Source organism: Notechis scutatus, chromosome Z (genome assembly GCF_049901735.1).
Source record: "Notechis scutatus isolate UNSWTSFEM ecotype Mainland chromosome Z, rNotScu1.2, whole genome shotgun sequence".
In the NCBI taxonomy this organism is placed as follows: Eukaryota; Metazoa; Chordata; class Lepidosauria; order Squamata; family Elapidae; genus Notechis; species Notechis scutatus.
The window spans coordinates 7,397,639-7,421,027 of NC_142025.1; the positions used below are offsets into that span (position 1 = coordinate 7,397,639).

The following is a 23,389-nucleotide window of genomic DNA, read 5'->3' on the forward strand; positions in this document are numbered from 1 at the left end:
AATGAAAGTAAGTTGAGTCTGGGCAAAAAATGTAATTTGAAAATGCATCTCAGACTTGACCTTCCTTAGTTTTTATGATGACAAAGGAACAAGGGGGATAGAGGTGGTATTCAGCATATTCTGACCAGTTCTGGAGAACCGGTAGTGGAAATTCTGATTTAGTTTGGAGGACCAGTGGTAACCTTCTCCCTGGAGTGGGGTGGGAATGGAGATTTTGCAGTATCTTTCTCCTGCCATGCCCACCAAGCCACACCCACCAAGCCATGCCATGCCCACCAAGCCACACCCACCAAGCCATGCCATGCCCACCAAGCCACGCCCACCAAGCCATGCCATGCCCACCAAGCCACACCCACCAAGCCATGCCATGCCCACCAAGCCATGCCCACCGAACTGGTAGTAAAAAAATTTGTATCCTACCACGGAAGGGGGAGATATATTCAGACTTGCAATATTCTTTATTGTAAACTGATAATAAAAGTAGTTTAGCATTCATGAATTTGGTGTTTCCTAATCTGTTCTACTTTAAAAAGCACGTAAAAGCCAGGCAAAGCTTTGATCACATGATGACCACAATCTTGGCTTTTTTGATCCTAACCTGTGGCACCCTGGCTGAATGCGTTGATGGCCAGTCTAACTAGATTCTTCTGCCTCTTCTGCCGATTCAAGAATTGGTCTGGCTTTTATTTATGAGTTGGTTCACACAACTGGCCTTTGTTGCCAAGGCTGGGTAAAGAAGCTGCGACAAAAATCATATTTCATACTAGTAAATCATCACCTGTGATTTACCAGCTGTAATGTCTGGGCTCACATATTGCATCAAGTCAAAAGCCAACCCACATCATAGTTTTGCTTAATTGCCAAATATGGTTGCGTTCACACAACTTGCTTACCCTCGAGTTAAGTGTAATTTATGAAATTAACCTGGTTTTCTAGATTGATTCGGTATATTGTACCATCTAATGACTTCCTGAAATTAATCCAAAATTTGAGTGTATGATTAATATCCTTTGATTTCAACCAAGAATTTTTAGAATTAGACCAAGTTTCTTTTTAAACTAAAACAATTATCTTTACACTACTTAAGCAAGGAAAGATAGATGGATTTTGAGAATATATTGGCATAGTGAATCTCCCTTTCTTAAACCAAGCCTAAACTGGATCATCTGATAGCTTTTGCATTGTAAATCCCAAAGCCCGATTATAAGAGAATCCCAGAAAAGGAGATCTCCCCCAACTTTTCTAAAAAAGGGGTTTGCAAACTTCAACCTCGAAGAAACTTTTTAAAAAATTTGTCTGGAATTTTTATAGCTGCTTGGAGGAAAATAGGAAGCTACCCCTGACAATGCAAAGACCTTATTCTCAATTATAAAAAGGCAAGGAAGCAGAAAGGTATTGGCAAAGATTTTCTCATTCCACCTGAGCCTTTTTTTTAATACTTTTTTTTCCAATTAAAACAACAATTGGGAACTGGCTTCCTGCAAACCAGAAGCATAATCTGGCATTATCTTCATTTGCAAGAAGGCTGGAAATGTGGGGAATATTGAAATACTGAGAGGCTGCAGCAGAGTCTGCAGTTGGGAGTACAGAGCAGCGAGAGATTTATGCGCTTTATGTTCAAACATTGAAACCACAATCTATAGAACATTCTACAAAAGGAATTTTGATTCTTTTTTTCTTCCGTTCAATTGTGTCTGATTCCCAGAAGCTGCCTGGATAGGTCCTTGCAGTTTTCTTGGCAAGTTTTTCGTAAGTGGTTTGCCACTGCTTCCTTTCTAGGGCTGACGGAGTGGGCACTGGCCCAAAGGCCCCAAGCTGGCTTTCATGACAGGACTAGAACCCATCATCACCTGGTGAATAGCCCAGCTGGCTTTTCATGCCTAAGTCTGGACTTGAACTCAGGACCTCCCAGTCTCTTGCCTCATGTCTTAACCACTATGCCAAACTGGCTTCTCATATTTTGGTATTAAAAAATTAAATGTCTTTTGGGTCTTCTGTTCAAAGCCAGGGTTCTCTTTCAGGACCAATGCGTTTCCTACGCACCATTTAAAGTGGGCATCTCTTTAGAATGTTTTTTTTTTTTCAAAACTAACCAGTCATGTATCTGGCATGGGTTTCATTCAGAAGTGGTATTCAGCTGGTTCTGACCAGTCCTGGTGGACCGGTAGGGAAAATTTTGACTGGTTTGGAGAACCGGTAGGGAATCTTTTGACTGGCCCCGCCCATTCACCCTTGCTGTTACTTCTCACCTGTCCTATATTCTGTCACTTATTAGCTGGGCTGATTCGCACGGCAGAGCAGATTGCTGCGCCTCAGCTGAGCTAAAAAACAACAACAGCACAGCTCACCAGGGAAGAGCCATCTCTTAGCTCTGCACGCACGATTCGTGTGTTTGGGGTGCATGCGCGATAGGTACGCCTGCACAGCTCATCAGCCTTGATTCAGAGGGCAGAGTTTAAGCACTGCGCATGCGCGAGCAAAGCAAGCTCCGAACCAGTATGAACATTTTTTGAAACACACCACTGGGTTCATTCAATGTTGGACTAGATGCCAAGAGAGTCAGCAGCAAGCTACAGTGAAATGCAGATCATCACTTTCAGACAAGACAAGTTTGCCCTTCACAAGGCTACCTTATCCTTAAATGGTGGGCTTGTTCCAGGGTACCAATCTTCAGCAAGTCCGTTTGGCGTAGTGCATGCTGGCTGGGGAATTCTGGGAGTTGAGATCCTCACGTTTTAAAATTTGCAAGATTGACAAACATTGCATTGGGCGACAGCTCCAGGTGTCTAAATCAGTACGGTTGGGAATGATGGGCAATCAAACCATCTCAAGATGTCCTTCATGACAAGCCTGTGACAATCCATTTGAAGCTGCAGAGATAGATTCCACCTAGAATATTTTATATGAATGTATACATAAGGTTACACTCCAAGTGGCCCTTGTTAAATCTGGTCTGAATCAAGCCACAAACAACTCATGACTCAATGAATTGGGAAACCTGGTAACTTTGGATATCTATTGTACCTGCAGGCACAGGTAGTTCTTGACTTATGACCACAATTGAGACCAAAAATTCTGTCACTAACTGGTCATTAAGGGAGTCACATTGGATTTCATGATCTTTTTTGCCACACTTGTTAAGTGAATCACGGAATTGTTAAGTGAATCTGGCTTTCACCATTGACTTTGCCTGTTGGAGGGCCCCTGGACCACATGGTGGTCACGTGACTTCAGGATGATGCAAACATTGTAAATACATGCTGATTGCCAAGCATCCTAATTCTGACTACCAGAATTCTGAGCCAGTTGGGAGAGGACTGTTTTTCAGTGCCCTCGTTTATGTGAACAGTTGTTAAATGAATTAAACTAGTGGCTTAATACAGGTAAGTCCTCAATTTACAAACACAACTGAGCTCAAAATTTCCATTGCTATTATTAAGTTATTAAGTGAATCAGGATCGATTATATCACATTTTTGCCATGTTTATTAAATGAGTCACTAGTGAATCATTTGGTTGCTAAGCAAATCTGGTTTCTTCATTGACTTTGCTTGTCAAAAAATCCCAACTGGGTGCAACCATCGTAAATCCATGCAGGTGGCCAAGCACCCAACGTTTGGTCATGTGACTGTGGGGATCCTGCATCAATCCTAAGTGTGAAAATCAATCATACATCACTTTTTCCAGTACCTTTAAAAATTTGAACGGTAATCAAACAAATGGTTTTAATGCAAGGACTACCTGCACTTCTATTTCCTTGTCATCCAGCTCTACTTTGCCCCAAATGATTTTTGAAAAAGAACACTTGTTGAATAAAAGGGTATGTTTATAACAACATTACGAAGTAAAATGCAGGTATTATGACCACAATTGAGCCCAAAATTCCTGTTGTTAAATGAGACATTTGTTAAGTGAGTGTTGCCCCATTTTACGACTTTTCGTCCCATAGTTGTTGAGTGAATTGCTGCAGTTGATAAGTTAGTAACACCGTTGTTAAATAAATCTGGCTTCCCCATTGACTTTGCTTGCCAGAAGGTCGCAAAAGGGGATCACGTGACCCCTGGGACACGGCAACAGCCATAACTATGAACCAGTTTTGTCAAGCATCTGAATGTTGATCCCGTGATCATGGGGATGCTGCAAAGATCGTAACAGTTAAAAAACAGTCATAAGCCACATTTTTCAGTGCCGATATAACTACGAATGGTCAATTAACAGGGCAGTAACTCTATTGAATTCTACTGTACAGTGCAATATTAATGCAATATCAGAGGCTTTCAATTCAATGTACAGAATGTGAAGGATGTGTGTTTGTGTTTATTTTCATAGTCATAATGTACACTGAAGATGGTATTTAATTTCGTTGTACGAGGTGCAATGACGATAAAGTAAACCGCACTAAACTAACAAACTGCTGTAAGTTGAGGATTATTTGTACCAGGCCGCAGCATCTCCTTTAGTTCTAGGATAAACGCACTGGGGAATTATGGGAGTCGAAGTCCACGCCTCTTAAAGTTGCTGAGCTTAAGAAACACTGGCCTGGGAGAGTTGTTCAGTCCTGTACATTTTCCGTGCCATGAATCACCCTTCTTTTACTTGTGTTCTTGCTGTGGAAAGATAACCGCCAAAGGGCAGATAGAGAACACTAAAAGGGTTCTTAATGCTACTGTATTTCTGTGCGGCATAATGTAATTTCGTTTCAGACTGATGGAAGACTGGATGACACAGCTCCTGGCATGTGACTCTCTGTTTATTCAATCCTTCATGCTCAAATGGACTATTTGTCATACAGCAGACAGACAGTGTTGGGTAAGAAGATTGTTCTGCAACGCCACTTAATGAGAAAAAAGAGAGAGGAAAGGGAGCTGCGTTTCTTTTCTTTTTTTTTCACAGCCCCTTTCCTGACCAGCCCCTTCCTCCCCAGGCATTCTCAAGGATGCCTCTGTCCCAGTCACTGCACTCCTGGCTACTTTGATCTAAGAACACCATTTCCTGCACAATTAGATCCCAATTCAAGGGATTCAGATGGCACTTGGTTTCATGAAACCGAGGTTGGAGGTGACAGCACCCCAGAAAAACAGGCCTTTGCATGGTGCTCTCTGAGCTTGGTTGTTTTCTTGAAGACATTTCATTGCCCAGCTAGGCAACATCATCAGGGATGGCAGAGAAATGCTTCCACTGATGTTGGTTCTAATTGGGTCATGGTATGTCAGTAAGACATATCACATCCGCCAACTGGCATTGGACAAGTGTGGTAGATTATAGCCTATTCCACGGGTGTCAAACTCGCTGTGTCGCATAGCTGTCACATGACGTTTTATGATGTTTTTCCCATTCACGGAGCTGGGATGGGCGTGGCCTGTGTGTGACGCATCCAGCCCGCGGGCTGCTAGTTTGACACCCCTGGTCTATTCCTTCAACACATCAGTACAACCTCAAAAATGACACTCGTTCCCCGGAGGCCCTAGGGCAACTACCCATGGCAGCCGGAAGATGTAATCTGAAGGCAGAGGGTGCTAAATATCACTGGCCTAAATCAGACTGCCTTTGGACTTTGGACATTTGAACGCTCAACATTTGAACAAGGAAAATGGACACTTGACTAGAACAGGGGTGTCAAACTCGATTTCCTTGATGGCTACATCAGGGTTGTGTTTGATCTTGGGGGGGCGTGTCCAGGGGGCATGGCCAGCTAAATATCACTCATCAAGGCTCCAGCCCTCTTGTTGACTCCTGCAGTATACGGGTCCTCAATGGAAGGCAGGTGGGTAGTGATTGTTTTTTCTGCAGTCCTAATTACTCTCTGAAGTCTGTGTCTGTCCTGTGGGGTTGAAGAGCCAAACCAGACAGTTATAGAGGTGCAGATGACAGACTCATCTGTGGGTGTGATGTCAGTAAGAAAACCACCAAGGTGGCTTCTGACAAGAAAAGTCAATGGGGGAAGCCAAATTTTTCTTAACGACATGATTCGTTTAACAATAGTGTTGATTCACTTAACAACCATGGCAAAATGTTGTAAAATGAGACAGAACTCACTTAACAATTGTCTTGCTTAACGATGGAAATTTTGTGGTTGTACATCGATGCCTATAGTTCTCATATTTACAACCACTGCAGCATCTCTAAAGTCACGTGATCAAAACTCAGGCACACGGTAACTGGCATGTATTTATGATAGTTGCAGCATCCCTGGGATCCTGTGGTTGCCATTTGCAATCTTCCAGCTGGCTTCCCACAAGCGAAGTCCACGGGGGAAACCAGATAGGCTTAGTGATTGATAGTGATTCAAGTGCAGTGATTCGTTTAACAACCGTGGCAAAAAAGGTTGTAAAAATCAGGCGTGTCTCACATAAACACACTGCTTAGCAATAGACATTTTGGTTCCAATTGGGGCTTTAAATAAGGAATTATCTATACACATTTGAGCTGAGGATAGGATCAGGCCAATAAAAGTTAACAACATCTTTGTTGCCTGGATAGCTTGACACCCATTTTGTACCTGTTCCTCTAAACCAGGGGTCCCCAATTTTGGCAACTTTAAGACTTGTGGACTTCAACTCCCAGAATTAGCTGGCTGGAGAATTCTGGAAGTTGAAGTCCACAAGTCGTGAGGTTGCCAGGTTTGGAGACCTCTGCTCTAAGCAGCTGGAATCTTCTCAATTGCCTTTGGTCCTAAAATGGATTTAGAAAGGGATTTCTTCTCCTTTAAGTCCTGGTCTTCAATTACTGGGGAATGCTCTGTAGTTGTGCCCCTTGCGGAAAACCTTGGGGATGATTTACTTTTTAAAACAATATATCTTATATAAAAAGGAAGGGAAAAACCCTCCTTCGGTAGAGTTTATCATCTATTGATTTATGGACACATTCAGGATTCTTGGCAATAACAGAGAAGGAGTTTGCTACAGCCTGTACTGTACGTATTGCTGCTGAAACTATAAACAAGTCTTGCATTTTTAAAAATAGGAAACTAGGTTGGAAGTATGAGAGGCAGTTTGATGTAGCAGTGCTGCCCAGGGGTGGGATTCAAATTTCTTAACAACCGGTTCTGTGGACATGGCCTAATTTGTGGGTGTGGCTTGGTGGTCATGTGACTGGCTGGGCGTGGCTTGTATGTAAATATTGTAAATATATATGTAAAGACTGAATTTTTTTATTTTTTTTTTTAAAAAAGAGCAACTTTTACCCAAAATCAGGCAAAGCAGGCAGGCAGATTCAGCTGCTTGCAGAATCACAGCTTCACTCCCAGATCTACCTTTCTGCAATCTACTGCCTGAGTCTGCACTGAAAAATAGAAGCTTCAATCTTAAGGAAGGTTCAGCTCTGCTCTCAGGCCACGTCTCCCTCCCCCAACCGCCTGAATACCACCCCTGACTGGGCCTTAGGGAAGCCTCCTGGGCAGATTGGGTGGGGAGGGGAGGGGCCAGCCAGTGGTGCGATTTGCCGGTTCTCCGAACTGCACAGAATCGTAACAACCGGTTCTATAGAAGTGGTCCGAACTGGTAGAATCCCACCCCTGGCGCTGCCCTGGAAACCAAGAGATGGCGAGTTCTAGTCCCACCATAGCCAGCCGGGTAACCTTGGAATAGTCGCTTTCTCACCATTTCACAGGATTATTGTTGTGGGGATAATAGGAAGATGGAGGAATATGATGTATGTTTGCCACCTTGGGTTATAAAGTAATGAAGGCAGGATAAAAAAATAAAATCTAATAAATAAATGGAAGTGTGGAGCCTAATGGGGTTTTTGGATTTCTGCATGCAAATCTTGGAAATGAACATAGAATAACAGAATAGGAAGGAACCTTGGAGGTCCTCTCCTGCTCGAGCAGGAGAGTCTACTATAAATATTAGCCTCTACCTAGGGTCGAATTTAGGGGTGGGATTCTACCGGTTCACACCTATTCTCTAGAACCGGTTGTCACCATTCTAACCAGTTCGGAGAACTGGTTGTTAGAAGAAATTACTGGCCTAATCCTGTAAGGAAGGCAGGAAGGAAACATTCTGGTGTTGCTTACAGAAACTGCCTCTCCGTTAACCCTTATTACGTTCTTGGCAGGACTAGACTTCCTGTCTCAGGAACTTCTCTGGAGTTTTTTCCCCCCTCCTTTGCTGGTACTTTGCTTGTGTGGAGTGACCATTCAAAGTTACAATGGCACTGAAAAAAGTGACTTATGACCATTTTTCACACTTACGACTGTTGCAGCATCCCCACAGTCATGAGAGGCCAGGTGAGGAAATGCATGCCTCGATGTGAGTGATATTGAGTTAGCCACACCCAGCCAGTCACATGACCACCAAGCCACACCCACCAACTAAGCCACGCCCACAAGAACCGGTTGTTAAAAAATTTGAATCCCACCCCTGGTCGAATTCCCAGCTTCCTGATTGTGAGGCAAGAGCTCCTAGGCCGCAGCCATTTCCCAGCCTCTCTGTTGCCTGGATGAGCCAGTCTGTCCCTCAACTGTTTCAGTCAGTGAGAAAGTATACCTCAAAAACGAAAAGGATAAAAATGTGCAGTCTCCTCAGTGCAGATAAGCCTCATGGCTTCACTTCTGTCTCACAGCAAAGAAGGAAACAGCTGTTCTTACTGCTGGTTTTCCACATGCTTTTTGGTTAATTGCCTTCAATAATTCCCAGGCGTGAAAGTGATCAGACTTCGCACAAAGATATTAAAGTTTTATGTTTATTATTGCTGTTTTTATTATTAGTCACTGTCAAGGGGCATTCAATCCCTAAATAGTATTCAAAGATTCGATCTGTTTTATCTCACACCAATGGGGTGTAGGAAGTGGTTGATGTTTTCACAAACCAGGCTAGAAAGGATGGGAAAAAATAATTAGGCTTTAGTCTCGGTTACTCAGTAATCATCGTTTATCCTGCACTGAGATGCTCAGCAACCGTGACACTTTACACAGAGAAAGAAACAAATCATTGACGCTAAAATCTTTATTTCCCCAGTCTAATTTTGAGCAGGCGAACCAACCGCCAGGAAACAGGAGCTAAAAGCATAAAAGCATCAGTAGAATGACAGTGGAATTCCTGTAGGATTAGCAGAAATTTAGCAGAAAGGTCCCTGGGAAAGTCCCTGGATGGGAGACCACAACGAAATCCTGGGGTTGTAGGCTAATTTGTGAAATTAAAAAGACAAACACCCAGGAGCAGAATCTGAGCCAAATCAGTTTGCAATTTGGTCAGATCTGCTTGTACTTGCTTCAAAAATGAATCCAGAAATTCTCTGGGTGTCTTGTAAGCACAGTGATTCATTTTGCTTTTATTAAATGAATATCCAAAATGCTTAAGAAAAATAAACAATGCAGAACTTTTCAAGGAAAAGTTTGTGGTTGACTCCTATCGACTTTGTATTTGTAGCATAACATCTATTGATCAGAGTTACTTCTAGCTTCAATTCTACTACAGCTAGCCCTTGACTTATGGCCGTTCATTTTAAAACGGTTCAAAATCATGACATATGCTGGAATGTAACCAGTTCTTGCATTGTTACAGCATCCCTGCAGTTATGTGATCAAAATTTAGGCACTTGGCAACTTGCATGCATTCGCCATGAATGCATGTACAACAGAGATGTTGCATTTAATAACCGTATCACTCCCCAATGGATGTTCAATTGTGATTGGAAGTCAAGGACTACAATTAAAAAAGTGCCATATACAGTATTTCTTCCTGGAGGAGATACAAGGTCCTGGCAATGGCTAGAGAAGAAAAAAACGCACAACCCATCCAATGCCTTTCAGCTCTAAGAAATCTCCACTTATTTCTAATACATAAATAAACAAACAAACTCCTGGGATTATCCTTTTTCTGAAATTCCCAGTAGATAACCATCAATCCCCTGCATAATTTAGCATCCATTCTAAAAAGGAATAAAAAATCACAAAGCCTCTGAGATCTTAATACAGAAACAAAACCAGCAATGGAAATAATATCTCCATCCAGCTACATATTGTCACAATATCACCCTCTGTCTTACGGTAAATACTTGGTCAGTGTGTCCTTTCGACCTCAAGATCCAAAACAAAAGGAAAAAGGAAACATTCACGGAGAAATCCACCAGATTCCTTTTCAAGCAAAGATCGAGAGTCCCACAAGATGGAATTAATTCATCACAGCCCAACTCAAGATAAATCATTTTCCCAAAAGAAGCTTGAAGATTTATTTCATTCAACCTTGGATATCCATTTATGAGCTCAAGAGCTCTAGAAATGTCCTCAAAACCAATGGACTGGTCTGATCCTGATCATGGGTGAAATTAAATTATCCATCCATTAGAGACGGAATAATACAATTAGAGGCACATTCCAATGAATGGAGATGATATATTAACCTTTCACGAATTTGAATTGGAAATCTGCTTTCCTACCAATCATATTAGTCTCAGCTTAACAGACAGGGGAATTTTTTTCCAACTAGCATCTTTAAACCCCCCCGCCATCCGCCCCCCAAAAACTGTGGTCAGTTCTGAGGATAAAATCAGAGCATTAAACAGTAGCTACTGCACTGTAAAACCTTTTCTCCAGATATAGTCTGTTTACTAAATGGGTTTAAAAGTTTTTTCAATGCATATCTGTTTTGGATCATTTTCCAAAATTCCACCCTACACATTGGATTCAACACATGCCCCATCTTTTTCCAGCAGCACAGCGCCTTGTTAAATTATTTCTGGAATCTTAAGGCAGAAATTGATGGGTTTCCAGCTGTGGGACAAGGGAGGGGAGCTACAATTCCTGGTTGCACCAGCCAGCATGGTCAATGATAAAGGATTCTGGAAGTTGTCATTCACCCATATTTGGTAGTTTCCTCCTTCTCTTTTCACACACACACTTCCAAGACTGATATTTATTTGTTTGTTTGTTTGTTTGATTGATTTATATTGTCGCCTATTCTCCCATGGCGACTCAAGGCGGCTTACACAATGTAAAATCATATTTAAAACAAAAAATAAAAATAAAAACAATAAGAACTAACAAAAAGAATCAAATAAATTAGTAAAGTACAATAGAACCAAATTTGTGAAAACAGAAAACAAAACAAAAACAAAAACCAACTCCCATCCCTCTCACCCCAACGACAGCGGGTCACACTAGCCATCTGATGGGTTCCATCCCTCTCTGGGTTCCCCAGGCCCGCTGGCAAAACCAGGTCTCCAGTGCTTTTCAGAATAGTATTAACGAAGGGGCCATTCTAATCTCTGGGGGAATGATGTTCCAGAGAGACGGAGCCACCACGGAGAAGGCCCTTCTTCTAGGTCCCACCTGGTGTATCTCCCTCAGGGGAGGGACCCACAGCATTCCCTGCCTCCTCACTCTAATGGGTCAGGTAGATGTCACTGGCAAGAGATGTTTCCTCAGATAACCTGGACCCAAGCCATGAAGGGCTTTAAAGGTGACAACCAGCACCTTGAATTGCACCCGGAAGCAAATTGGCAGCCAGTGCAGCTCCTGCAGGAGAGGTGATACATGTGCACACCAGGGTCTGCATTTTGCACCAACTGGAGCTTCCGGGTGCTCTTCAAGGGCAGCCCCATGTAGACCGCGTTGCAATAATCAAGACAGGAAGTGACCAGGGCATGAGTGACTGTGAGTAGGGACTGCTGATCCAGGAAAGGGCGTAACTGGTGCACAACAGTTGCGCAAAGGCCCTCCTGGCCACGACCGTCACCTGCTCTTCGAACAAGAGTAGTGAGTCCAGGAGAATCCCTAGATTACGCACAGGGTCTGTTTGGGGTAGTGCCACCCCATCCAAGATTAAAGGTGGTAATTCTCCCTGAACCAACAAACCCCAGACCCAGAGACACTCGGTCTTGCATGGGTTTAGTTTCAACCCATTGCTCCCCATCCAGCCCCTAACAGCCTCCAGGCATTGCGAGAGAGAGGACACAGCAACACTTAACTCACCATACAGGTGAGTATCATCAGCATATTGGTGATAACATCAGTCCATGGTGACGGATGATCTCACCCAGCGGTTTCATATAAATGTTGAACAGGAGCGGAGAGAGTATCGAGCCCTGCGGAACCCCGTAAAGCAGTGGGTGAGGGTTGGATCTCTCCCCTCCTATCAACACTGAGAGCGGCCACAGAGGAAGGAAGTGAACCAAGACAGCACAAGGCCTCCCACTCCCATCCCCTGAAGCCGTCCCAGGAGAATCCCATGGTCAATGATATCAAAAGCCACTGAGAGATCAAGTAGAGCAAGGATGGATGCCCTACCCCCATCCCACTCCCGCCAGAGATCATCCAAAAGTGCAACCAATGCTGTTTCTGATATAAGAAAACAAAGGTAATACCTGGATCATTCAAAATTCCTGCTGCCTCCACTCAATTCTTTCCAGAATTGCTGAAAATCCAAAATCAATGTCTCACTTATTATGATTGTGGTTATCATTATTCTGTTGCTTTGCATTTACACTGAGAGCTTCTGCACTAGAGACAAATTCCGTATGTGTCTAATCATGCTTAGCCAAATGAAGTATTCCATTCAATTCAATTCCCAAACAAAAACTTCCGAGACCATCAAAAGTCTTATTTTGGGCTAGCGTAACTTTTTCTTCCCCCTCCTTATACCATCAGCAGAACATTTTTTCGAGAAGAACTGCATGTGCTGGATTATGGATGTTCAGGTACTATCAGTCTGCCTCCAACAGGATTCACAGATGGCTAAGGAAGCTTCTGAGCAGAAAAAATTCGGAAAAAGTCATATCCCGACACTTTCCTCCTTTATGCATCTATCTCTGTGTGTGCGCACGCGGACATAATTTCCATTTCAAAAGCAAACAAACGCCACCGTCCCCTCCCCATGGTGTTCTAATTTCACCCACACATGACAAATGTTGCAATAATGAATTGAGGGAGGCACGTTTTTAATGGGCTGATAGGTGCCTGGAAATAAATTTTTCTACATAAAATCTTTTTTTTTTCTTTTGCAATTGCCGAACTTTACATTCTTTCCTCGGCTCCTAATAAAATACTTGCTGACTTCAATTCCTAGTGCTTTTTCCCCACTGTTACCTCAAGTAGAAAGGGAGAACTTTTTTAAAGTTCAGATTTACTCCTATTGTCTACATGGACACGTATTTATTATTTTCATGGCAGCAGTATAAAAGTGGCTTGTCCTCTGCCTTTGAGGATTTTTTGTTTTACTTCCTAGTCTTGACTGTAGATTTGAATTTCCTAGTGGTGCATCATCCAAGACTTTAGGTTTTTTTGCTATCAGCCTAGCCCTAGCCTAGATCATTTAAATGCTGCCACCTGCTGTTCATGTACAGCCTTTAAATCAAGGGTCTTCAAACCTGGCAAGTTTAAGACTTGTGCAATTCAACTCCCAGAATTCCTGAGCTAACATGACTGGAGGAGGAATTCTGGGAGTTGAAGTCCACAAGTCTTAAAGCTGTCAAGTTTGAAGATCCCTGCTCTATATGAAGAACCAGCATGTGGATAACCAGGATGGACAGCTCCTGATTTATAATCTTCTGGTGTTTTTAAATGAAGGTTGTTATCAGAACTTGTGACAAGGAATCCATAAAGCTATGTTCCCACCCCTCCAAAGTCCAGGATGTAGTCTATAAACCAAGGTTCAGCCAAAACACTTTGTGCCATTTGCATGCCAGATGGAATAGGTAGCTCCATTCTGCAGTGCTGCTTTCTATGTATCAGTGTTCCTCTGCCTAGAGCATTTTTAAAAGGTCTGGACTTCAATAGCTGGCTGGGAGTTGAAATCCACACCTCTTAAAGATGCCAAGGTTGAGGAACACAGCCATATACAAAGTAGCTTCAAATTAACCTGTAGCATAGTAAGGGAATAAAAAGTTTATCTGCCTGGCTACAATGAACTATCTTTGCTCCAGAGACTTGTTTTTCATTAATGAAATCCAGCATGGTTGTGAAAATCAGGTCAGAATGTATCCTGCTTCTTTTAAAAAGCCACAGTGATGTAGTGGCATTATCCGTGAATTTAAAAAAAAGGAATAGCAGAACAAGATAATCTGTCCTGACCCAATGAAGTAAATTTTAAAGCTTTTCAGGTGCTTTAGATTTACCTGCAGGTAAGCTTTCTCTGAATTCCTATCTTAATTTCGCTGCTCTCAGAAATGGGCACTCTCTGCTATTCCAGGACTGCAAGCCTTGGTACTAAACACCAAAGAACACAGTGAAAAACACCGGACTAGAATTAAATATAAAGAAGGCCAAAATAAGGGCATCAGGTAGAACAATCAGCCTTAAAAAAGAGAGTGAAGACATTGAAATAATGGGTATCTTCTGCCTTGTAGGATCAACCACCAACAATAAAGGAACAAGAAGTCAAGAAATATGCCACTGGCCAATACTTGGTTTGCTCTTGTTAGTTGCGAAGTCGTGTCTGACCTATCACAACCCCATGAACAACGTTCCTCCAGGCCTTCCTGTCCTCTGCCATCCCCCGGAGTCCGTTTAAGCTCACGCCTATTGCTTCAGTGACTCCATCCAGCCACCTCCTTCTCTGCCGTCCCCTTCTTCTTTTGCCCTCAATCGTTCCCAGCATTAGGCTCTTCTCCAGGGAGTCCTTCCTTCTCATTAGGTGGCCAACTTCAGGATCCGGCCTTCTAAAGAGCAGTCAGGGTCGATCTCCTCTAGGACTGACCGGTTTGATCACCTTGCAGTTCAAGGGACTCGCAGGAGTCTCCTCCTCCAGCACCAGAGTTCAAAGGCCTCCATTCTTTGGCGCTTAGCTTTTCTTGTGGTCCAACTTTCGCAACCATACATTGCAAATGAGAAAACCACAGCCTTGACTCTACGCACTTTTGTTGGCAGGGTGTTGGTAGTACCTGGTAGAGGGCCATGGAGACCCTAGAAAAAATATTCAGATCCCATGATATGTGTACATCTACAAAAACAAGAATTGTACAAGCCACAGTATTCCCCGTAACACTCTGTGGAAATTAAAAATGGACTCTGAAGAAGCAAGATAGGAAGATTATTAATGCCTTTGATGTTGGTGCTGGAGAAGATTCCTGAGATGGGGGAATTCTGAGAGTTGAAGTCACCTATTTTGCCAGGACTGAGAAACATGACCAGCCTATTTCTATTGGCTTGCTTAACCATAGCTGTTTGGTCCAGAGAACCAGGTTCAAACCCCCCAAGTTTCTTACTCTTCTCCTGCCTCCCCCTGCCTCTCTTTATATCCCTCCAATTCCCATCCTCTCTTTCAAGAATAAATGAAGAATTCCAGGCAATCACTCCAATGAAGCAAGTCCACAAAGCCATGGAAAAAATAATGCAGGGTCTGTAATCCTCCCGATGTTGCTCAATTAAAATACCCACCCAGAATGGACAATGGAGAGAGAAAGTTGAGGTGATGCTATATAAAAAAAAAACACCCAACACTACTACAGCAAGTTCTCCAAACTTGTGTGAAAGTATGAAGGTGACATAGCTGAGCATCAATCACCATTATGAAAAAAATAAAAATAAAACCTCAAAGGTGAGGTGTGCTTTTGGCTACAGGAACTTCTGTCATAGCTGCACAAGGCCAATCTGGGCAAGCCTGTCTTCTCCCAAACTCCTGGTTTCACCAGAGCACTCCAACATTAGGACAGGATGCTGGTTTGTCCTCCATGTAGTTTTAGCCTGCCCCAAATTTGCAGCTACAGCTGAGTTTGCCCAGCCTTGCAAATTTTGCTAAGCCATGAAGTTCCATTCTGCTTCTTCTGCGCGAATGTTTGAAAGTCAAATCCTCAGCCTCCCAACTCCCAACTGACCCGAACCTAAGATTGTTAGGTAGATATTTCTTAAACAGAGCAACTAGCTGGGAATCTCCGACAGCTTCTGCTCAGCTGAGCGAGCAGAGCGAGGCGAATGCTACTGCAGAGAACAGATGGTTAAAAGAACATCAAAATATTTTCATACAGACAGTACTCCGTGCTCCCTCCCTCTTTGCTTCTCCCCATGGGTCCCCTGTCAGATCTTTTGCTCTAGTTGTAAAAAAGGGGAGGGGGAGTTATGGGTGGCAAACCACCAGGGCAAGACCACGATGCATGCAACCTTTCATTTTCTGTAATTAAGGAAAGCATCACCGTGCCAGTTAGACTTGTAACCCAAACAAAAACCATCCACTTCATCAAAACGAACAAGGATTACTACCCCTTTCCCACGTCTGATCTCTCTCTCTCTCTCTTTCAAAACCCCTTATTCTAAAATATAGATGTCTCCCCCGGCACAGGCAGTTTTGCCTGCTTTTCCTCCGGCAGGAAAACATAATACCGATGACTCATGCATTACTTACGATTCAGAACAATCCTGCACCTTGGGTTGAAATAACCACAGAAAAGCACTTAAGAAAATAATAATAATCTTCTTTGGGGGATGTCTGAGAATGGGGTATAAACTAGAGGGAGGGAAAAAAAACTCAAAATGCTTTCAAGCCCAGGAAGTGACGATGCTGCTCCCCCAACAGATGGGAACCGGTGTCTGGGTATCCTCTGAACTCCCCGAGGAGAGAGCAATTGGTCTGATGTCAGGGCATACCGATGGGAAGCCAGGAGAGTTCCCTGGGCACGAAGTGGCAAACCTGAGTCTGCCTAGAGATGCTCAGGAGCATCCTGCAGGCTCCTCTTTTAACTTTATAAAGAGAGGAAAACGGGAATCGCCCTGAGAGAAAGGATAACCATTCTCCAGGTGTGTGAAAGTCTCTAAGCCCAACAAGAGCCAGGCTTCAGGATTCGGGGGCAGGGAGAACATTATCCAGTCTGCATCAAAGTTACTGGGGCGGGAAGAGCAGAGCGTAAAAGTGTGGGAAACGTAAGAAAATATCTCTACTTTAAGAGGTTTGTGTTAGAAGCCTGTTTTTTGTTTTTAAATAGCGGGAAGGAGACCGTTCTCTGATGACACCGAAGCAAGATCTGTTTATGGATGCAAACAGCATCAATTTAGCAAAATCACCACTGCTACACTTAAGGAGAATCTATTGGTTGTGTGGCTTTGCTGTCAATTCAGGGTGAGGGGGAAAGAACACGATTTTCTTTCTGTGTCCCTGGCAGCAAAGGAGTGTCCATTTATTTGATTTTTACTTAAGTGTTTATTTATACTCTGCTTTTATCATTTTTCTAAATAACTCAAGGTGCTGAATATAAATCATATTCTTTCCTCTCCCTATTTTTACCACAATAATAATCCTTTGAAGTGGGTTGGGCTAAGAGAAAGTCACCCAACCAGCTAAGGTCACGTATATCACTGAAACTTAAATTACATTTGCTTGCCTCTCTTTATGCTATTTATGCCAGTGAGAGGCGTCAGCAAGTATTAACAAAATACTCAACGACTTCCAACAAATCGAATCGCTGAATCCTAAAAATCCACTATTTGGACCGTGTTACTAAGGAAGAAGTGCTCCAAAGGAGTTTCTTCTGCAAATGACATAGTATAGTTGCGTGTAGAAGACTCCAACATGCAGGTCAAATATCCCGTACGAAGAATAATCAAATTCCCAAGATGGCAATGAGATGGACATCCACCCACCCCGGATGCCAAACGGCCCCGAAACACATGGTGAAGAAAGTTCACAGACAACTTTAAAAGACTTTAAACATCACACTGGAAGCACACTGACGTACTCACCCAAAACTGTAAATTACTAGAGTTCCCTTGCTCCCCAGTATGTTGCATAACATGGTAGGATCTAATGCTAATGCTAAAAAAATCTTAAGCCAAATGCTTTTAAGGAAAATCATGAATTTTACAGCCTAAAAATATAGATCCCTTTAGGCCAGGGGTGTCAAACTCAAGGCCTGGCGGCCGGATCCAGCTCAGCAGTCCTGCGGGGCTGCTCTGGAAACAGCAAAGGAACAGCCTCTGCGGGGCTGCTCTGGAAACAGCAAAGGAACAGTCAGTGAAACGGAGCTCTGGAGAGCTGTGTGTAGCCCTTCCGAGCTCCGTTTTTGCTGGCAGAGGGTTGCAGGAGGCCGTTGCAGCCAGAAACGGCACTCGGGAGCCAGTTTTTGCTGTCAGAGTGCTCAGGCCACCACAGGCGTCCCAACACAAGTTACATCGAGCTGGCCACACGCTCCTGCCCCCCACCCAAGATCAAACACAACCCTGATGCGACCTTCAGTGAAATCGAGTTTGACACCCCTGCTTTAAGAGTTCCCTGCCAAGAGTTTTATGGAGTAGTTGCATGCTTTCTCACATTGGATGACACTTCATCAGCGTCACTGTCTTCTCTTCCAAGGAGGTCATGACAATGAAGAGGAAACTATATTTAAAAAAAAAGAAACAGAACAATAAAGGATCATTGGTTTGAGTCTTTGGGGTGATGTTTATAAGAAGTGGCTTCTTCCATGAAAATGTCTGCCTCTCCTCTCATGAGAACAATTAAATCTCCCAATCAATCGCCTCTAAGAGCCGTGGTGGCGCAGTGGTCAGAATGCAGTATTGCAGGCTAATTTTGCTGACTGCCAGGAGTTCGATCCTGACTGACTCAAGGTTGGCTCAGCCTTCCGTTTTTCCGAGGTCAGTAAAATAAGGATTCAGATTGTTGTGGGCAATATGCTGACTCTGTAAACTGTTTAGAGAGGGCTGTAAAGTACTAAAGCAGGGGTCCCCAACCACCAGGCCGTGGACCGGTACCAGGCCGTGGAACATTTCCTACCGGGCCGCCGGTTTGCCGCCATCTTGTTTGACGAGAAAGTGCTTCCGGGTGAGCTTTTCCAGTTGGAAAGCGGCGTTTGGGTCCTGAAGGAATCCTCGCGCCTTAGTTTCATCGAAGGGGTGGGGGGCTTTGAACGAAACTAAGGCGCGAGGATTCTTTCAGCACCCAAGGCAAGGCGAGCCGAGCGACCGTCCCGAAGCTGTCCCGGCGAAGCCCATCGACAAAGGTACAAAGGAGGAGTTGAAGGTGGCGGGAGAAACAGGGGACGGCTGGCTGGCCGGTCGCTCGGCTTGCCTTGTCATGCAAGCTGATGCCATTACCGGGCCGCGGATCATTTTGTGATGCCGGTACCGGGCCGTGGCACAAAAAAGGTTGGGGGCCACTGTACTAAAGGACAGTATATAAATCTAAATTCTATTGCTAGTGCTATCTCTTCCAAAATGACATACCTCCTAAATTTCATTCATTCTTAATTTGTTTAACAAAGCAAGAAAAAAGTCAGGAATGGATTACCTACTAACATAAGAAGCACCGTGGGAAGAGGGGCACCCTATAGATTTCTTTCCTTGCTATCATTTAGAAATTTCAAAGTCCTTCTTTATTTTATGGCCATGTTCTACTTTAGTTGAATTTTTTTGTACAAATAATCCTTGACTTACTACCATTCATTTAGTAACGGTTCAAAGTCACAATGGCCCTGAAAAAAATTGTTTTTTACACTTATGATCGATGCAGCATCTCCAGGGTCCTGTGGTCAAAATTTGGGCACTTGGCAACTGGCCTGGATTTATTTGCACTGTTCTGAAGTCAATGTAATCACACTTGTAACTTTCCCAGTTGGCTTCCAACAAATAAAGTCGATGGAGAAATATGAAATATGATGAATTTGCTTAATGACATGATTCACTTAACAACTGTGGCCAAAAAGGTGATAAAATGGCACAAAACTTAACAACTGCAGTGACTTAATGAACTGTAATTCTGGGCTCGGTTATGGTCATAAATCAAGAACTATCTGTACCAGCGGTGGGATTCAAAAAATATTACCACCGGTTCTGCGGGCGTGGCTTGGTGAGCATGGCAGGGGAAGGATACTGTAAAATTCCCATTCCCTCTCCACTCCTGGGGGAAGGTTACTGCAAAATCCTATTCCCTCCCCACCCCACTAACCTGCTTTCCAGCTCCGTTCTCCTGTGTAGGGCAACCAAAGAAGACCCAGCCGATCAGCTGGGACTTGATGGGAGGCAGAGAAGAGATGGGGGCGGGGCCAGTCAGAGGTGGTATTTGCCAGTTGTCCAAACTACTCAAAATGTCCGCTACCGGTTCTCCAGAACTGGTCAGAACCTGCTTTATACCCACCTCTGATCTGTACTCAGGGAGACCACATTGTGTTGTTCCTGCTCTGCTGCTTTCATCTTTCTTGGCTTCACTTCTTGTTCAGCCTCTCCCCATCAATTCTTCCAATCACAGTTTTCTCATATTTCTTTGTAAACCGTCTGGTCTGGCCCCATTACTACACATGCAACTGGTACTATATAGAATAAAGATCATCTACAGGTAATTTTAACTTACGACCAAATTTGGGACCAGAATTTCCTTCGCTAAGCCATATGATCACATGACCACACCCAATTTTACAGCCTTTTTTTGCTGCAGTCGCTAAGTTAATCGGGCTTCCTCCATGGACTTTGCTTGTCAGAAATCAGTGGGAAGATCACAAACAACAATCATCATGTGACCCCACAACTGTTGTAAATACATGCTAGCTTCCAAGCACCCAAATTTTGTTCCCACAACTGGGGGATGCCATGACGATCGTAAATAAGGACCAGTCATGAGTCACTGTTTTCATTGCCACTGCAACTTCGAATGGTCACTAAACAAATAGTTGCAAGTTGAGGATTATCTGTACTGTAGGATTAGACCAAACTGATAAATGAGTGGGAAAATCAAGCATATTGTATATTCATGAACTGGAATAGAGCATGGTAACAAGGTCAGCCAATGAATAGGCATAGCAACTAAGGCAGCCAATGAAGACTGTTTGGAAACTGAAACTAGAAGTAGCCTAGGCATGGCTCTATATTAAGCTCTGAAGCTATGTTAAGCTCTGAGTCTTGTCTATTGAAAATGAAACTAATTTGCTTGCTTGCCTGCTGAACTAAAGTGAAACTGATGTCTGTTTCTGAGCTCTTGAGTTGCTATTCTGCTCTGAACCTGCTTCTGTTTGAGTTTGCTCCATGTTAGAGAAATCTACAACTGGTATTGTAAAATTTACTTTATGTGTTTATAAAGAAGCTTAAATAATCTGTATTTACTTTTCTGGCACTGAATTTACACTGCAATACTCTGAAAACATATGCCGTCCTGCTGTATACACCTGGCATTTTTCCTCAAGGATGGAGAATCACACAGGATTGCTCTTGTAGCTAAACTCTTGTCATTAAACTCTTGTCACTAAGCAAATGGTCATAACTCAGGGTCTACCTTACTTAAATCAGTGGACCCCAGATTTCCAAATTCCTTATCATAGGGGTTTTAGGTATTCAAATATTTTAGCACTCTGTTTTCTGACTTTTTAATATGTAAAATAGATTTGATAGTGTTCATCAACTTGATGCTTTCAATATGTTGGGTGGGAAATTCTTGTTTGGGGGCATTTATTCCTTCTTTTTATGTTTGGGCTCTGGGAGCCATCTTGATTTGATGTGTTCTTAATTTCTGTTGATTCTATGTTTTCTTGTTCATTGGCATTTTTTTGCAGTTTTGGAGAGTGGCGTTTTCTGGGCAAGGAAAATGAAGCATCCATATTTTAATTATCTCTATCATCAATCACTGACTTTTATGAAACCCTGGAGGTTTGCCAAGTCCCGTTTTTGTAATTAACATCCACAATAGTCTCATCAGATAGCAAATTTATAGTTCTGGTTCACTGATGACAACTGAATTGCCATGACAATTAATAAAGACCGAACATGATGTTTCAAAGGCAATTTTCAAAGGCTTCTAGTCCATAGTTACCCACCCACTCACTGAAGTGTATTTGGAATTAATATTGCTTTAAACATTTTGGTTCTTTTATACTGCTTTTAAAGTATTTTGTTTTTAATTGTCAACTATTTGGAGTCACATATCTGAGACTGGTGACCATAAAAATTTGCTAAACAAATAAACAACTACAAAATGTAAGAAGGGAAAGGAAAGGAAAGGAAAGGAAAGGAAAGGAAAGGAAAGGAAAGGAAAGGAAAGGAAAGGAAAGGAAAGGAAAAGAAAGGAAAGGAAAGGAAAGGAAAGGAAAGGAAAGGAAAGGAAGGGGGAAGTTAAAATCACAGAATGAACTCTTTGCTTCAATCAAGAACCTGTCCACATTATGTTTCTAAAATAGCAACCTGTGATGGGTTCCCAGAGGAAAAATTGGGTATGATAATTGAACAAATTCATGAAACTACTGATAAAAACAATGGTCCTTAATTTACTGAACCTTACAGGAGCTAAGCAAATCAGCTCAGGATTAGATGAGAGCCTATAACTCCAAGATAGCAGGGCTTGGAGTTATGGCTATTTTAAGAGTACAAACAGTTGTAAAATGGGAAATTCTGTTAATTCCCCTTACATAGTTTCTTCTTTCTGCATGCATTTTTTTTATTGTTCCTTCCTATTTTGATTGAGCTGGTGTCTGTTTGTCCACAGTTCTTATGGTTCCTTATTTGGAAATTACATTTTAAATCCCAGGGGTGGGATTCTACTGGTTCGGACCAGTTCGGGCAAACCAGATGTTAAATTTGCATCTGGTTCACCGAACCGGTATTTGAACCGACTGACTGGCCCCACCCACTCGGCTCCGCCCTTCCCAGGAGTCTCCACGTGACCCATTTTCGATGGAGGTAAGTAAGTGCTGGGTCTGTGCAGAGGCTCTGGGAGGGGGAAAAATGGGCCTTCCGGAAGTCCAGAAACGGACCTGTTTCCAGCTTCCAGAGGGCCTCCAGAGCCTAGGGGACTCTGTTTTCACCCTCCCAAAGGCCCGAGATATTCAGCTGGTTCGTACCGCATCGGCCGAACCGGTAGCAAGAATTTGGAGTGGGTCGTCGAACCGGTAGTAAGTTCTGGCTGGCCACGCCCCCCACCCGTTTGCCCTCCCGCCTGATGCTCGCTCACCCCGCCCGCCTACCTGACATTCACCTAAGGTTGTTTTTTTTTTTTTCCTTCCCAATAATCAGCTGTAGATAAGATCAGCTGTGCCGGGATTCCCCTTGCTGAGGCCCAGGAAGGCAAAAAATGGAGGGAGGAGCTCAGGCCCCCCTCCATTTTTTGCCTTCCAGAGCCCCAGAGGAGCCTTAAGGGAGCAAAAACACACACCCCGAGGCTCTTCTGAGGCTAGGAAGCTCCCAAAACGGAGCTTGGAGGGGCGCTGCATGCCCCTCCCATGCTCCGTTCCTTTTCTTCCTGAGCCCCAGAGGAGCCTTAGGGGAGCAAAAACACCCCCCCACCCTCCCCCGAGGCTCTTCTGAGGCTAGGAAGCTCCCAAAAACGGGTGGGGGCTGCAAAAAAAAAAAAGCCTTGCCTACCCAGTCACATGGCCACGCCCACAGAACTGGAAGTAAAAGTTTTTGAATCCCACCACTGCTCCAGACCCTTAGCGAGGTGAAAAACAACCCTATCGGAAGTACCGGTAGGCCACACTCACCATGGCCATGCCCACCCAGCAACTGGGCAGCAAACTGGTTGCTGGGAATTTTGAATCCCCCCCCCCTGATT

At 43.5% G+C, this 23,389-nt stretch overlaps 1 protein-coding gene across 6 annotated transcripts in view; it reads right to left on the reverse strand.

Annotated features, from left to right (window-relative positions):
• The window catches only part of PRKAG2 (protein kinase AMP-activated non-catalytic subunit gamma 2), a 237,998-nt gene that overhangs the window by 154,258 nt on the left and 60,351 nt on the right, over positions 1-23,389 (reverse strand). For 2 of the 6 annotated variants that reach the window (XM_087947853.1, XM_087947851.1), the window contains exon 1: positions 18,173-18,232. The exons of 3 other annotated variants lie outside the window; for them this stretch is intronic. The gene's annotated coding sequence lies outside the window, so the exon portion shown is untranslated. Of the gene's footprint in view, positions 1-16,273; positions 16,698-18,172; positions 18,233-23,389 lie in introns of those variants that run through there. One more of the 6 variants, XM_087947852.1, reaches the window with a different exon arrangement.